Here is a 13,713-nt window from a genome sequence, read left to right as displayed (position 1 = left end):
AATCCAGCAGTCTTGAGGTAGAGCCAGGAACATTGCAAGTTCAAGGTTATTCTCAGCTACACAGCAAGTTCCAAACCAACCTAGGCTACATGAGACCCTGTTCCAAAAGCAAACAAATTATGGGGCTGGAGAGAAGCCTCGGGTGTTTAAGAGTACTTGTTGCTCTTTCAGAGAACCTGGGTTCAGTTCCCAGCATATACATGGTGTCTCACAACCATCCTTAACTACAATTCCAGAGGCTCTGACCTTTGAGGGCACCAGGTATGCAGGTCGTACACATACATACATACATATAGGCAAAACACTCATACACATAAAGAATGAAAATTTAAAAAATCTTAAATATTCTCAGCTGTTTAAAAAAGAAAAACCGTGCCGAGTGGTGGTGACGCACACCTTTAATCCCAGCACTCGGGAGGCAGAGGCAGATGGATCTCTGTGAGTTCGAGGCCAGCTTGTCTGCAAGAGCTAGTTCCAGGGCATGTAGGACTGCTACACAGAGAAACCCTGTCTCTAAAAACCAAAAAGAAAAAAGAAAAAGAATCATGAAATTTGTAGGCAAACAGATGGAACTTGGAAAAAAATCATCCCTAGTGGGGTAACCCAGACACAGAGAGATAAACATGGCGTGCATTTGCTTACACATAGAAGTTAGCTGTTGAGTCTTCAATAAGCAGGCTACGTTCCGTATAATCACAGAAGTTAGTTATAGAGTAAGGGACCAGAGGGGAGGAAAGGAGCCCTAGGAAGGGAAAATAGAATAGGTTGTTAAGCGTGGACGCAGGGAGTGGGGTAGGGGGATGGAGGTTAAAATAGGAGGAGCATGGAGGGAGGAGCAGGGGAAGGAAGAAAATAGGGGAAGTCACAGCTAACACTAAGGGCCATTTGGGGAGTCATGAAAACATTATACAATAGAGACTTGTTAAAATATCTACATATATGAAAGAAATCTAAATAGAATCACCAAATGATGGGTTGAGACAAAACCCCAACCAGACATCTCTCGCCACTAAATAAAACCTCCAGTGCTGGGAATGGGTTACATTTAATCAAACCGTTGGCCAAAGGGGCGACATGAAAACCTCTAAACAAGCACGTAGGCTATGGGTTGCTCTCTACGAACTGATGGTTTGTCCCTATTCCTGAAGACAGCACCTGGATTACTCACTGAACACAGAGAAGCCGAGTTGGTGAAGAGGCTTCACCCCCATAATACTCGAGGGCACTTTGCATGATACCAGAGGAGAATAGACATCAACCCAGCTACAAACCCTTCACTCTACAAAGGGACCTGCCCGCAAGACACGCTGGTGCCATAGTGGCGCAAAGATAATTGAATATAAGGCTTACTCTGTGAGATGGAACCCGTGCCCAACACTGCTCCAGTGGCCACGGACTGAGGGGAAAACCAAAACTTAGTGTCTGCTAAAGGACCACAGCTATAAAGCTCCTAACAATGTTCTTCTGTATCCATAGATCAGTGTCTGACTCAGCCATCACCAGAGATGCATCCTCCTGCTGTGACTGGGAACAAATACAGAGACTTACAACTGGACAACGTGTAAAAGAATGGGAGACCTTGGAATGCTCAGTCCTAAGTGGAATGTCCCCATCAAATCCCTCCTCTCAAGGCTGAAAGAACTGGAGTCAGAGACTGCTCTTTCTTTCCCAGCTGCTCAGACCCGAATAATCACACAGAAACTATATATATCAATTACAATACTACTTGGCCAATGACTCAGGTATATTTTTAGCTATCTCTTATATCTTGAATTAATACATTTCTATTAATCTGTGTATCATCACGAGGCTATGGCCTACCAGTAAGCTTCTGGTCTGTCTCCTCGGCAGCTATGTGGTGTTTCCTTGACTCTGCCTACTCTCTATATCTCTTCCAACCTGGCTATATTCTGCCCTGCCATAGGCCAAAGCAGATTTATTCATTAACCAATAAAAGCAACACAGATACAGAAGGACATCACACATCAGGGAGCTCTGAAGAAGAGGAGGTGGAAGGATTATAAGGGCCAGTGGGGATATAGGATACCAAGGAAACACTGTATGATACTAGAGGAGGCCTTCTAGACACAGCAGGACTGATGATACACACATGAACCCACAGAGACTGCAGCAGCATGCACAGAGCCTGCTCTAAGCCAGGTGGGATACCAGTGCTGAGAGGGGAAGTAAATACAAGCCCCACTCCCTAATCCAGAAGCTACCTCCAATTTTTTCACTTGCAAAGGAAAAATTAATTTTCTCCAATGAAGTCCCATTGGGTATACAAACCACTTGAAGGGCGGGCCCCACACCCAGCAGTAGATGGCCAACACAAAATGATTCAATGGTATTTTGGTAGGTTTATTTGTTTGTTTATTTATTTATTTATTATTTTTGTCTACTAATGCTTTGTCTGAGATTTTTTTCATCTTTAACACTACAGGTCTTTTGCTTATATATTATGATTTCCTGTAGTGGTATTTCATTTATATTTTAATAAATGAAGTTTGCTTGAAGATCAGAGAGTAAAACAGCTGCCCTGGTTAGTCTTACAGATCAGGCAGTGGTGGCACACACCTTTAATCCCAGTAGCCACACTAGTTTGCCATAGAAACTGAGCGGTGCATGCCTTTAATCCAAGCCTTAGAGAGGATTATAAAACAGGAGGAGACAGCTCTCAGACAGTGTCATTCTGAGATTCCTGGAGGCAGGATCACCATTTTGGACTGAGGTAGAGGTAAGAGCCAGTGGCTGGCTGTTTTGCTTTCCTGGTCTTCAGGTTGAACCCCAATTTCTGTCTCTGGATTTTTATTAATTGTACTACCACTCCCAATTTTGCTTTTATGGGATTTTTGTGTATCAGAAGGTATGTGTCTCCACTCTTGTATGTGTTTCTTGTGCTTTGTCTTTGACTCTTTTTTTTTCTGTTTGTTCATTTTCATTTATTTTTTTAGATGCCTGATGGTTTTCTAATAGAAGAGAGAAAAGAAAGTGTGTGGATTTGGGTGGGTGGGGAAGTGAAGAAGATCTGGGAGGAATTGGATAATCAGAATAAGTTGTATGAAAATAATCTAATTTCAATAAAAATATCTAAAACCAAAAACAAATCTAACCTTTTTACAATGAATTATCTGATATATAGAAAGACTATCTGAAATAAAAATATGTATTAAAATACGATAAATCTTCCTTTTTTAATTTTTAAAATTCCTAGGGGTGTGTGAGAGAGATGTGCTGGCTCATGCCAAGGTGTGCAAGTCTGGTCAACAGAGAACTCTCTGAAGTTGGTCCCCATCTATGGGTTCTGGGAATCAAACTCAGGTTATTAGGTTTGGCAGCAAGCGCTTTTACATGCTGAGCCAGCCCAATAAGAATTATTTCCCCCTCTTGGAAATAGTTAACCATTGTGGGTGTTTGAACCTGAAATGTATCCCACAGGCTCATGTTACAAAGCTAACAAACTGGCGGCACTATTTTGGGACTAGCTATAGAAAGTGGGTCTTGGGGCTGGAAAGATGACTCAGCAGTTAAGGGCACTGACTCTTTTCCCAAAGTACCTGGTTCAAATCCCAGCACCCACATGACAGCTCACTTCTGTCTGTAACTCCAAGATCTGATGCTCTCACACAGACTTACCTGTAGACAAAACACCAATGCACATAAAATAAAAGTAATTAAAAAAAACAAACAAACAGGTCTTCAGGGGAAGGCCTTTGAAGGTAACTGGACCCTGATTTCACCTTTGCTCTGCATTCCCTGGCTTTGATCTAAAGGGTGTCTATCACCTCTCCATCCACCCTTAACTGAGCTGCTCTGCCCCTTGACCCAGATGGACCAAAACCCTCTGAAACCCTGAGCCCAACTAAATCTTTCCTTAAACTGCTTCTTTCAGGGACTGTACCTGCAGTTGAATTCAACCTGAAATTAGCAGAGTTAACACATCACCCATCTTCAGAAATGAAGCATCCCCTATGGTGCTGAATGTTGCTGTAGCTCTTCTTTAACACTACAGAGGGACCCACTGGCCTGGCTTACGTCATATTGTCCTGGGCTGGGGTGTAGAGTTTATTACAACGTATATTTCCTTGACCAACAAGTTACTTCATTGTACTTGCTTTAAGCAATAGTATCACATTGTATTTTTTTGTGGCTAGTTGGTTTCTCTCCCTATACTTTTAAGATCTATGCTGATGACAATTTCAATGTCTTTTTTCATTGTTGAGCAGTATCTCATGAGCGAACGGAACTGCTTTGTTGGCCTATTTTCTTGGCAATGAGCATTGGATTGTTTCCTGTTGTGGCTGATCTAAGGCTTTCTTTGTGCTCCCTGCCCTGGCTACCATACACACAGGTCCAAGAATTCTCCAGGATTTGCTCCCATGGGAGAATAACCACAAACTTCCGGCTTTTAGGTCATTTGCCAAACAGTTTCTGATACAGTTGTGCCAATTCCTACCAGCAGCATGAAAAGCTATTTCCCTTTACACCCTAACTAACCAGTGCTTAGTTAGGCATGGTGGCTCATGTCTAGAATTCCATCCTTTGAGATAGAGGCAGAAGTCGTGACTTAGAGGCAAACCTGGACTGCACAGAGAATTTGAAGCTAGCCTGTGCTACATAGCAAGACTGCTGTGAGGTAGTGCTCTTGTACACTATAAAGATTTGTCACTCATATTGGTTTAATAAGACACTGATTGGCCAGTAGCCAAGCAAGAAGTATAGGCAGAGTGACCAGACTAGGAGAATGCTGGAAGGAGGAAAGGCAAAGATGCAGTTGCAAATCAGATACAGAGGAAGCAAGATGAGAATGCCACACTGAGAACAGGTTTCAAGCCACATGGCTAAACATAGATAAGAATCATAGGTTAATTTGAGTTGTAAGAGCTGGTTAATAATAAGCCTGAGCTAATAGGCCAAACAGCTTATAATTAATATAAGCCTCTGTGTGTTTATTTGGAGCTGAATGGCAGCAGGACAGAAACTTTCATTTACACATTTCTTTGAGACCCTGTCTCAAAGGAAAAAAAAAAAAAAAATATATATATATATATATATATATATATATATATATATATATATATATATATAACTGTTCTCAGAATGGCTGTCATTAAGAAAATAGATAATAACAAATATTAATGAGATATATGGGAAAGAGAACTTTAATCTACTGCTGGTGGGAATTGGTGTTACTCCAGTCACTATGGAAAGCCGTACAGAAGTTTCTCAAATGGCAACAAACAATAATCTTACAGATAAAAAAGAATGATCGTACAGATAAAGTGAAATTTCAAACTAAGTAAGAATAAAGCCTGTACAGTTTCATCTCAGAGCAGCTTCTCAGAATTGTCCCTTTTGCTTTCTGCCTTGCATCTGAACTGACAGGGACGTCAGACTGCCGGAAAGGGAAAGTGAGTATTTTTTTTCTCTTGTATCTGTCACCAGGCAGCCTAGTGAAGGCTCCTGTCATTAGCTTTCACTCATCCAGCCACTTCCTCCTGCACCAAACTCTTCGGCAGTCTGGCATGGGAGGAATGCGAGAGACTGCCTCCGCTCAGCTCCCACTTCCTAGTGCATCCTTGACCCCTGGGGTAAAGAGGAGCTCCCCTGTCAGTGTCAAGTCTCCCAGCCTCAGACCTCAAGCATAAGTCTCACCCCTGCAGCGGCAATCCCTCCCTTTTATGGGAGCAACTTCCCAGACATCTTGCTCCTAGGCTTTAGACAGTCTTCACCGTGACAGTGTTTTCCTTTCTCTTCAGGTGAAATGTCTCTTCCTGGTGTTTCTCCCTATACATCCCAATCCTGTGGTTCTCACCCTTCACCGTGAACCTGAGAGACCCAGCACAACACTTTATGCCCATTGCAGTGAGAAAATAACTATCTATTGGAATCAAGCATGGTGACACAGACCTATTTATGTTTTATATAGATGCATGAAATTATATATATGTATATATATATTATATATGTGTATATATATTATTTCATGCATCTATATAAACGCAGGATCTAAAAAGGATTGTGATCAAATTCTTTATTTTCAGTTTGTGAATAAAAGATTGCCAGATGCCAAAATCCATTCATGTCTCGTTGTTTATGAGGTATCTGAATGTAGAATTAAATAAATAGGGCCAGCAGGATGGTTCACCTGATAAAGGCATTTTGCAAAACCCTTGTAAAGGTGAAAGGAGACAACTGTGTGTGTGTATGCGTACACATGCAAAAGGTAAGGGAAAAGGAAAGCCCCTGGTTTAGTTTGACCATACCTTCAGACTGGGACAGTAAACGCCAAGCTGGCATTTCTTCCCGACAGTGAGAATGCGGGGGAGGGGGGGAACATGGTCTCTGCTTTTACTTAGGGTCTGGAAGGCTAGGTCAATTTACTTTCCAGTTCAGTAACCCGTCTGAGAGGAAGCTGTGAAGATTCCGGAATGAGAAGGAAATGTAATCTTTCTCACCAGCTCTTCTTCACGTCAGGGTCTTCAAACACCTTCTCCCTTGTCCAGGAAAGTTAGAGCCAAGGTCCTTCCCCATTGGGTCATGTCCAAGAACTGAGCTTGGGGGTTTGTGAGGGCCGGGCTTCCCTCTGCCATCTCTCAAACACAGCCTCAAGTGTCGCCCATCCGTCATCTACACTCCCGTCCTCTGTGGCCACCTCCCAGCTGCAGCCAGCAAGCCACACACTACAGTCTACCTGACCTTTTGTGGAACAAGTACAAACTCAACTGTATTGTTTAAAAAAAAACATTAAGACACAGAGAAGAAACTGTTATCCTCTCCTCCAGAAGCTTAATTTAGATCAGATGAGATTTATGTAAGTCAGGTAAATACAAAATGTATGAACCAATACGAGTCACAAAGAGCATCTAAAGGTAAGATCTTCTGAGTCTGAACCGGGCCCACCTTTGAGAGATGAACTTGCAGAAGGTACTGGCATCTAGAAGGAACCAGAGAAAGGATGAGTATGTGGTTTTTTTGGGTTTTTTTTTTTTGTTTTTTTTTTTTGTTTGTTTTTCGAGACAGGGTTTCTCTGTGGTTTTGGAGCCTGTCCTGGAACTAGCTCTGGTAGACCAGGCTGGTCTCGAACTCACAGAGATCCGCCTGCCTCTGCCTCCCAAGTGCTGGGATTAAAGGCGTGCGCCACCACCGCCCGGCGAGTATGTGGTTAGAGATGGTTATATAGCAGTGGTTCCATGTGACAGCAGTCAGGAGGCAGAGTTATGGGCATCTCTGTGAGTTTAAGGCCAGTCTGATCTCTTTACTGAGTTCCAGGCTAGCCAGCGCTACATAGTGAGACCCTGTCTCAGAAAAAAGAGAGGGATGGGAGGAGATGGCTCATGAGTTAAGAGCACATACTGCATATACAGGGGGCCAGAGTTTGGTTCTCAGGACCAGGGTCAGACAGTTGATAACTGACTGTAGCTCTAGTTCCCTGGGAACTGATACCCTTCTCTGGTCTCTCTGGGCATCTGTGCATGTGCGTGCAAGCGCGCGCGCGCACACACACACACACACACACACACACAAAGTAAAGCTGGGCAATGGTGGCATACGCCTTTAATCTCAGCACTCAGGAGGCAGAAGCAGGCAAATCTCTGTGAGTTCCAGGTCTACAAAGCGAGCTCTAGGACAGCCAGAGTTGTTACATAGAGAAATCTTGTCTTGAAAAAAAATCAAATTAAATAAATAAAAAGTTTTGATAAACTAAATGCAAAGATAAAGAGACGGGAGAATTTAGCATAAAGGAGAGAAAAATGTGAGAGACCGTTTCGCTACCAGAGACATCATTGCTCACACAGCCCACAGACCCATCGTACAAATCCCCAGCATACAGAACTCCGTGGAAACAGACAGCCTGCTTAACCTGCCCTGTTGCATGCCTTCAAAAGCACACAGGCTTCTGAAACAGGCTCTCGCCTGCTGGAATCCTGGGATTACAGACTTGAGCCACATCCCTAACCAGAACTCACTCTTTGTTTGCTTTGTTTATTTGAGACGGGGTTTTTTAGTTATTTGTTTTGTTTTATTGTTTGTTTTGTTGTGTGTGTGTGTGTGTGTTTGTGTATGTAACCCTGGTTGTCCTGTAACTTGCTCTGTAGGCCCTGAACTCAGAGACCTGCCTGCCTTTGCTTTCCCAGTGCTGAGATTAAAGATGTGTGCTACCACCACCCAGTCAAAACCAACCTTCTTGTTTTGTTTGAGGCAGAGTCTCTCTGTAGTTGGCCTTTCTCATAGGCTTTCAGCCCCCAAATCATGAACGGAGGCTTATTATGAAAGCTTGACCTTAGCTTAGGTTTGTTCCCAACTAGCTCTTATAACTTCAATTAACCAGTTTCTATTAATCTATGTTCTGCCACGTGGCTTTTTACCTCTCCTTTATTCTATATGCCCGACCTCCTCTGTGTCTCACAGTGTCTCTTTCATGCCTAGATTCATCCTGAGTTGCTCACTCTTCCCAAGGTCTTCCTGCCTAGCTATTGGCCATTCAGCTCTTTAATAGTCCAATCAGAAGTTGCCTTGGACATTCATCCTCGGACTTGTCATTGGGCTCATAGCACAGCTCTCCATGTAGCACTAGGAGATCTGGCTACAGAAGCTGCCCAGAGTGTCGTCTGGAGGCAACGCAGCCTATGTAACAGGCTCTATCCAGTCTCCTCTGGAATCCCACAACGACCCAGCTCAGAGGCTCCCTGAGTAAGTATCTTTCTTTCAATAACCACAGAGCCTTGCAGCCACCTCCTCTGACCCAAATCTAGACACCTTGCATTCTCTCTTCCCACTTTGACCTCTTCCTTCTCCACACCCCCATCTTTTCTTCCTTCCACACAGAATTGCCCTTTTCTTATATTATGCTTTTAGCCCATGCCTGCAGCTCATATCTCAGCGAGTACTCCTTCCATCACGGACCGACTGTCTCTCCCTCCCCAGCTGTCCCTGCTGCTGGAGTCTGGTGCAGTCAGGAAGTCTTATGGGAGGAAAATAAAAGCCCATATGGGGTAAGTTGACTGTATATGTTGCCGTTCCCCCAATTTACTGTGAAATTTCCCTTGAAACGAGCAAAGTTTTGCTTTTTTTTCCCACCTGTCGTGAGGACGGATTGCAGGTTTGCTTCAGAAGATTCTTAGGACAAAGGTCACTGGTCTTCTGGATCCCACTAGATTTGCAGTGGCAGTACCCAACCACCACATCCCATACCTAGATTAGTGGTAGGAAGTTCAGCTGTTGGGCAGAGTCAGCTTTTCTCCATCCCATCACCCCTCAACCTGCATGTCCCACCTCCGTCCTATAGGACTCGGTGGGGATGAATGGGGATTAAGGAGCCCTGTGCTTTATAAAAGGCAATCAGGATGTACTGAGTTTAGCTCTCTGACAGATTCTTTAGAGAAGACAAGAGGAAGGGCAGCATTACTTACCCTGCAAGGGAGAGGCAGGACCGGGGACAGAAACCGGGATCGGGAACTCTGGGGATATTCCGTTACCTTCAGCTTTGTATCATTTATTGTTGAGGCTCCAGAGGTTGAACCCAGAACATCATGTATGTGGCCACTGAGATGCCCAGTTCAGTCCCTACATCACCAACGCGTATGCTAGGGCTAGAGGTGGTAGGGAAATCACCTAGCTTGCTTGAAGCATTGGGTTCAATCTCCCCCAAAGAAACCCCAAAATGTGAGGAGAGAGAGACACAGAGAGAGAGATTACCAGGAAGGCTGTTGAGAAAAATAAATTGAGACCAGTGGTCTGCTTCTTCCCCTTGATTGCTCATTTTCTTTCCCGTCTCAGTTTCTAGAACATTGTGCAGTAACTCTGGAAAGGTTGCCTGTGGCTGCAGAACCCTGTCATGTATTGGACACCACGCAAAGGACTGTAGACCATAGTTTTGTATATCCTCGCAACCCTAGCTAGCTGCTCCGCAGCTTACTATGAGGTAAACCCATTCTAGGGTGAAGATACCATAAGCTGAAAATGCATCAAAAGTATCTTATCTACCAAACATCCATCTTAGACACACTACACAGCAGAGTACAGTACGGGGTGACTAGTGATGTCAGTGGCCGTGGCCGCCCACACTGCACATCACTAACCTGAGTGAAGTAATCAGAGGCCCCACCCAGTGGCACACACCTCTAATCCCAGCATTCTGGAGGCAGAGGCAGGCAGATCTCTTTGAGTTCCAGGCCAGCCAAGGTTTCATAGTGAGACCCTGTCTCAAAATTCAAAATTCAATATATGATTGTTACTTAATGCATCTGGCGTTTGCACTGCTGCAGAGCTGAGAACTCACTAAATCAAACCCCCGGAGGGTCGGGGACTCCCCGTCTTACAGTTGAGGAAATGTGACCCACGGGGGCTCACTGTTCAACCTGCCAAAGTGACAGGAGGAGGAATACACAAAAGCACTCTGAGTGTTAGGTCAAACAATGCTTTTCCAGTCTCTGGGGGAACACGGGAAGGCCCTTGAAACAAACACTAGTCTTGGGTTATTCCGTGCTTTGATTAAGGCCAGTGAAAATCTCATTTGGATTTTTCCAAGGGACTTGAAAGTCAAACACAAATGGTTACCTGAAGCAGAAACTCCCAGGGTCTGGGGCAGGGACAGTGCTGCTTGCTGCCTGGATGAGACGAGGCGAGTATTTATTTTACAGTGTGTTCCATACCGGTTCTCTGCCTGTCATCAATACTCTTCCTTACTGCCACCAACACATGATAATCTGATCTGAAAGAAAAGAATGAGCAAGGTATCTATAGAAACAAACATCATCAAATGTCCTGGCTCCCTTCCCGGGGCTTCAGTAAGAATACTGGAGAGAAGGAACCGCAGAGCTAGCTGCCTCAGCCAGTCTTCGTCAAGCTGTGAAGACTGGATTTGCTTGCTGATCTCCAGCCTGCTGCGGAGAGGTGGTGGCCCTCCTGGTGGAAACACGGGCTGGGCTTAGTGTCAGATACAGAGAGAAGGACGTTATTAGGCGCTTGTCTTCCTGGAGTGTTGGGCACTTGTTTTCCTTGAGTGTATGAATTCTTTCTTTACTTCCACATTTAATGTTCTGCGCTAGCTAACTCACTTACTGTTTTAATGACATTTACTGCACTAAAGAGCCGGAGAGATGACTCAGCGGTTGAAACTACATAATGTTTGCTGTTGTAGAGGACTCACTGGTTCCCAGGACCCACATCGGGGGCTCACAAGCACCTGTAACTCCAGTTCCAGGGGGATCTGGTTTTCATGCGCACCTGCATTCATGTGTGTGCGTGCACACATACACACACACACAAACACACAATTTAAAATTTGAAAAGAAAACTCTATTGGATGTGGTGGTGCGTACCTTCAATCCCAGCACTCAGGAGGCAGAGGCAGGAGGATCTCTATGAGTTTGAGGCTGGCCTGGTCTACATAGTGAGTTCTAGGTCAATCAAGCGAGATTCTGTGTCAAAATAAACAAACAAAATAACCTTGGCTCCTTTTCTGAGTTGCCGCCAAGATGGCCGAAGTGGAGCAGAAGAAGAAGCAGACCTTCCGCAAGTTCACCTACCGCGGGGTGGACCTGGACCGACTGCTGGACATGTCCTATGAGCGGCTGATGCAGCTCTACTGCGCCGCCTCAACCGCACCCTGCGGCGGAAGCAGCACTCACCACTCAAGTGCCTGAGAAAGGCCAAGAAGGAGGCGCCGCCCATGGAGAAGCCCGGGGTGATGAAGACTCACCTGCGGGACATGATCATCCTGCCCAAGATGGTGGGGAGCATGGTGGGCGTTTACAACGGCAAGACCTTCAACCAGGTGGAGATCAAGCCGGAGATGATTGGCCACTACCCGGGTGAGTTCTCCATCACCTACAAGCCTGTGAAGCACGGCCGGCCTGGCATCGGTGCCACCCACTCCTCCCGCTTCATCCCCCTCAAGTAGCTGTGGCCAATAAAGACTCAAGTTCAGTCAACAAACAAACAAACAACAAAAAAACAACAACAACAACCTTGGTTTTGGACATGGTTCAACTCTAATGTGGGCAGCAGTAACTCACAGTCTGCTCTTAGGAAGCAAAGACGGTGGTACTAGGCAAGGAATCCCAACTGCATTAGCTTCTTGGTGCCTTACAGAGAGAAGGAAACAGAGTCCAACACAGCTTCCGATAACGCAAAACTGACAATGAAATAAAAGACAGAATCATTTGTTTGTTGTTTGTTGAGACAGAGTCTCCTTGTGTAGCTTGGCTGGTGGGAGCCCACTACATAGACCAAGCTGGCCTCAAACTCACAGAGGTCTGCCTGCCTCCTGACTACTGACGCCACAATGTTCTGCGAGGCTCTTTCTTGAGCTCGGATACTGCCTCTTACCCCTGGACTCAAAACTTTAGAAGACCAAAGTAGATGGAATTAAATGCAGGTGAAGGGTGTGGGGGGAAAAAGACAAAAATAAACTCGAAACATACATAGCAGAAAGCATACTTGATTTGGAAGAATTTTTCCATCTCAATTCTCCCCGGGCCTATTCATAACAGAGATACGGTTTCTTAAAATACATTTTCTGCACTGGCTGGGTGAGTCTCCTTAAAAATGCCTGCCATACTTTCCCTGGCCCTGCCTCAGTGAACTCATAATTCCTGACTGGCACCTTCCATGAGACCAGCTGAATTTGAGCAGCTGGGGTAACCCTGAAACCTGGCTAAGGGGCATTCACGCCAATCCAACGGTGTCAGATACCAGTGGGCTTTTTTTTTTATGTGTCTGTATGATCTGTATGCATGTATGAGTGTGTGTGGAGGTGCTTACACACTGTGTGTGTGTGTGTGTGTGTGTGTGTGTGTGTGTGTGTGTGTGTAGATCTGAATCAGGCTCAAAGTCTGGCGTTGCTAGCATTCCTCAATTGTTCTCCACCTTATTCTGATGCAGGGTCTTAACTGAACCCAGACTCAACTCTGGTGGACTCCTGGGATCCCCTTTCTCTGTTCCCACAGGGATTACAGGTGGGCCATCAGGCCTGCTCAGTGTATATGTGGATACTAGGAATTGGAACTCTTTATCCACTAAGCTATCTTCTCAGCCCCTCGAAAGTTTTTTTATTTAATTTATTTAATGTGCACTGGTGCTTTACCTGCATGCATGTCTGTGTGAAGGTGTCTGATCCCCTGGAACCGGCATTACAGACAGGTGTGAGCTGCCATGTGGGTGCCGGGAAGTGAACCGGAGTCTTCTGGAAGAGCAGCCAGTTCTTTTAACCTCTCCAGCCCCAACATTTTTTTTCTATCACCCCACTAGTCCCCTCTTCAACACTATGTGTTTTGTTGCACAAAATTGTGTAATCCATAAAAACACACACCCTATCTCTCTGGATCTGATAGGACCGAGCTGCAATGGAGTCAAGTTGGTTAGTATCAACTCCTCTTTAACATTTGCTCAAGCCATTCACAATTCTTTGCCTTGTTGAAACTTTTTTTTTGTAATTGAAGTTTGTAACATGAATTCTAATTCTTCTTAATAATAAAAACCTGGAATCAGAAAATGAAGTGAAAGCTGAGAGATCAGAGAAGCAGAGCAACTGATCACTAGAGAGACCTTTTACCTCTCCTGAATCCTAAGACCAAAATGGTAATCCTGTCTTCAGACTGTGTGGGTGCTCCTCATACTGGACTGAGCTCCTGTCTCCTCCTGTGTTCTATCCCTCTCTCCACCCAACCATACTGGAATTAAAGGCCTGGGGTCCCGAGTGCTGGGATT

General features: G+C 44.9%; 1 pseudogene; it reads left to right on the top strand.

Annotated features, from left to right (window-relative positions):
- The first annotated feature begins 11,480 nt into the window (after positions 1-11,480).
- LOC130863054 (40S ribosomal protein S15-like) lies at positions 11,481-11,918 on the top strand (annotated as a pseudogene).
- Positions 11,919-13,713: the final 1,795 nt, after the last annotated feature.

Source organism: Chionomys nivalis, chromosome 20 (assembly GCF_950005125.1).
Source record: "Chionomys nivalis chromosome 20, mChiNiv1.1, whole genome shotgun sequence".
Classification (NCBI taxonomy): Eukaryota; Metazoa; Chordata; class Mammalia; order Rodentia; family Cricetidae; genus Chionomys; species Chionomys nivalis.
Note: the sequence above shows the minus strand (reverse complement) of the source record. Positions and strands in the feature narration are given on the sequence as shown.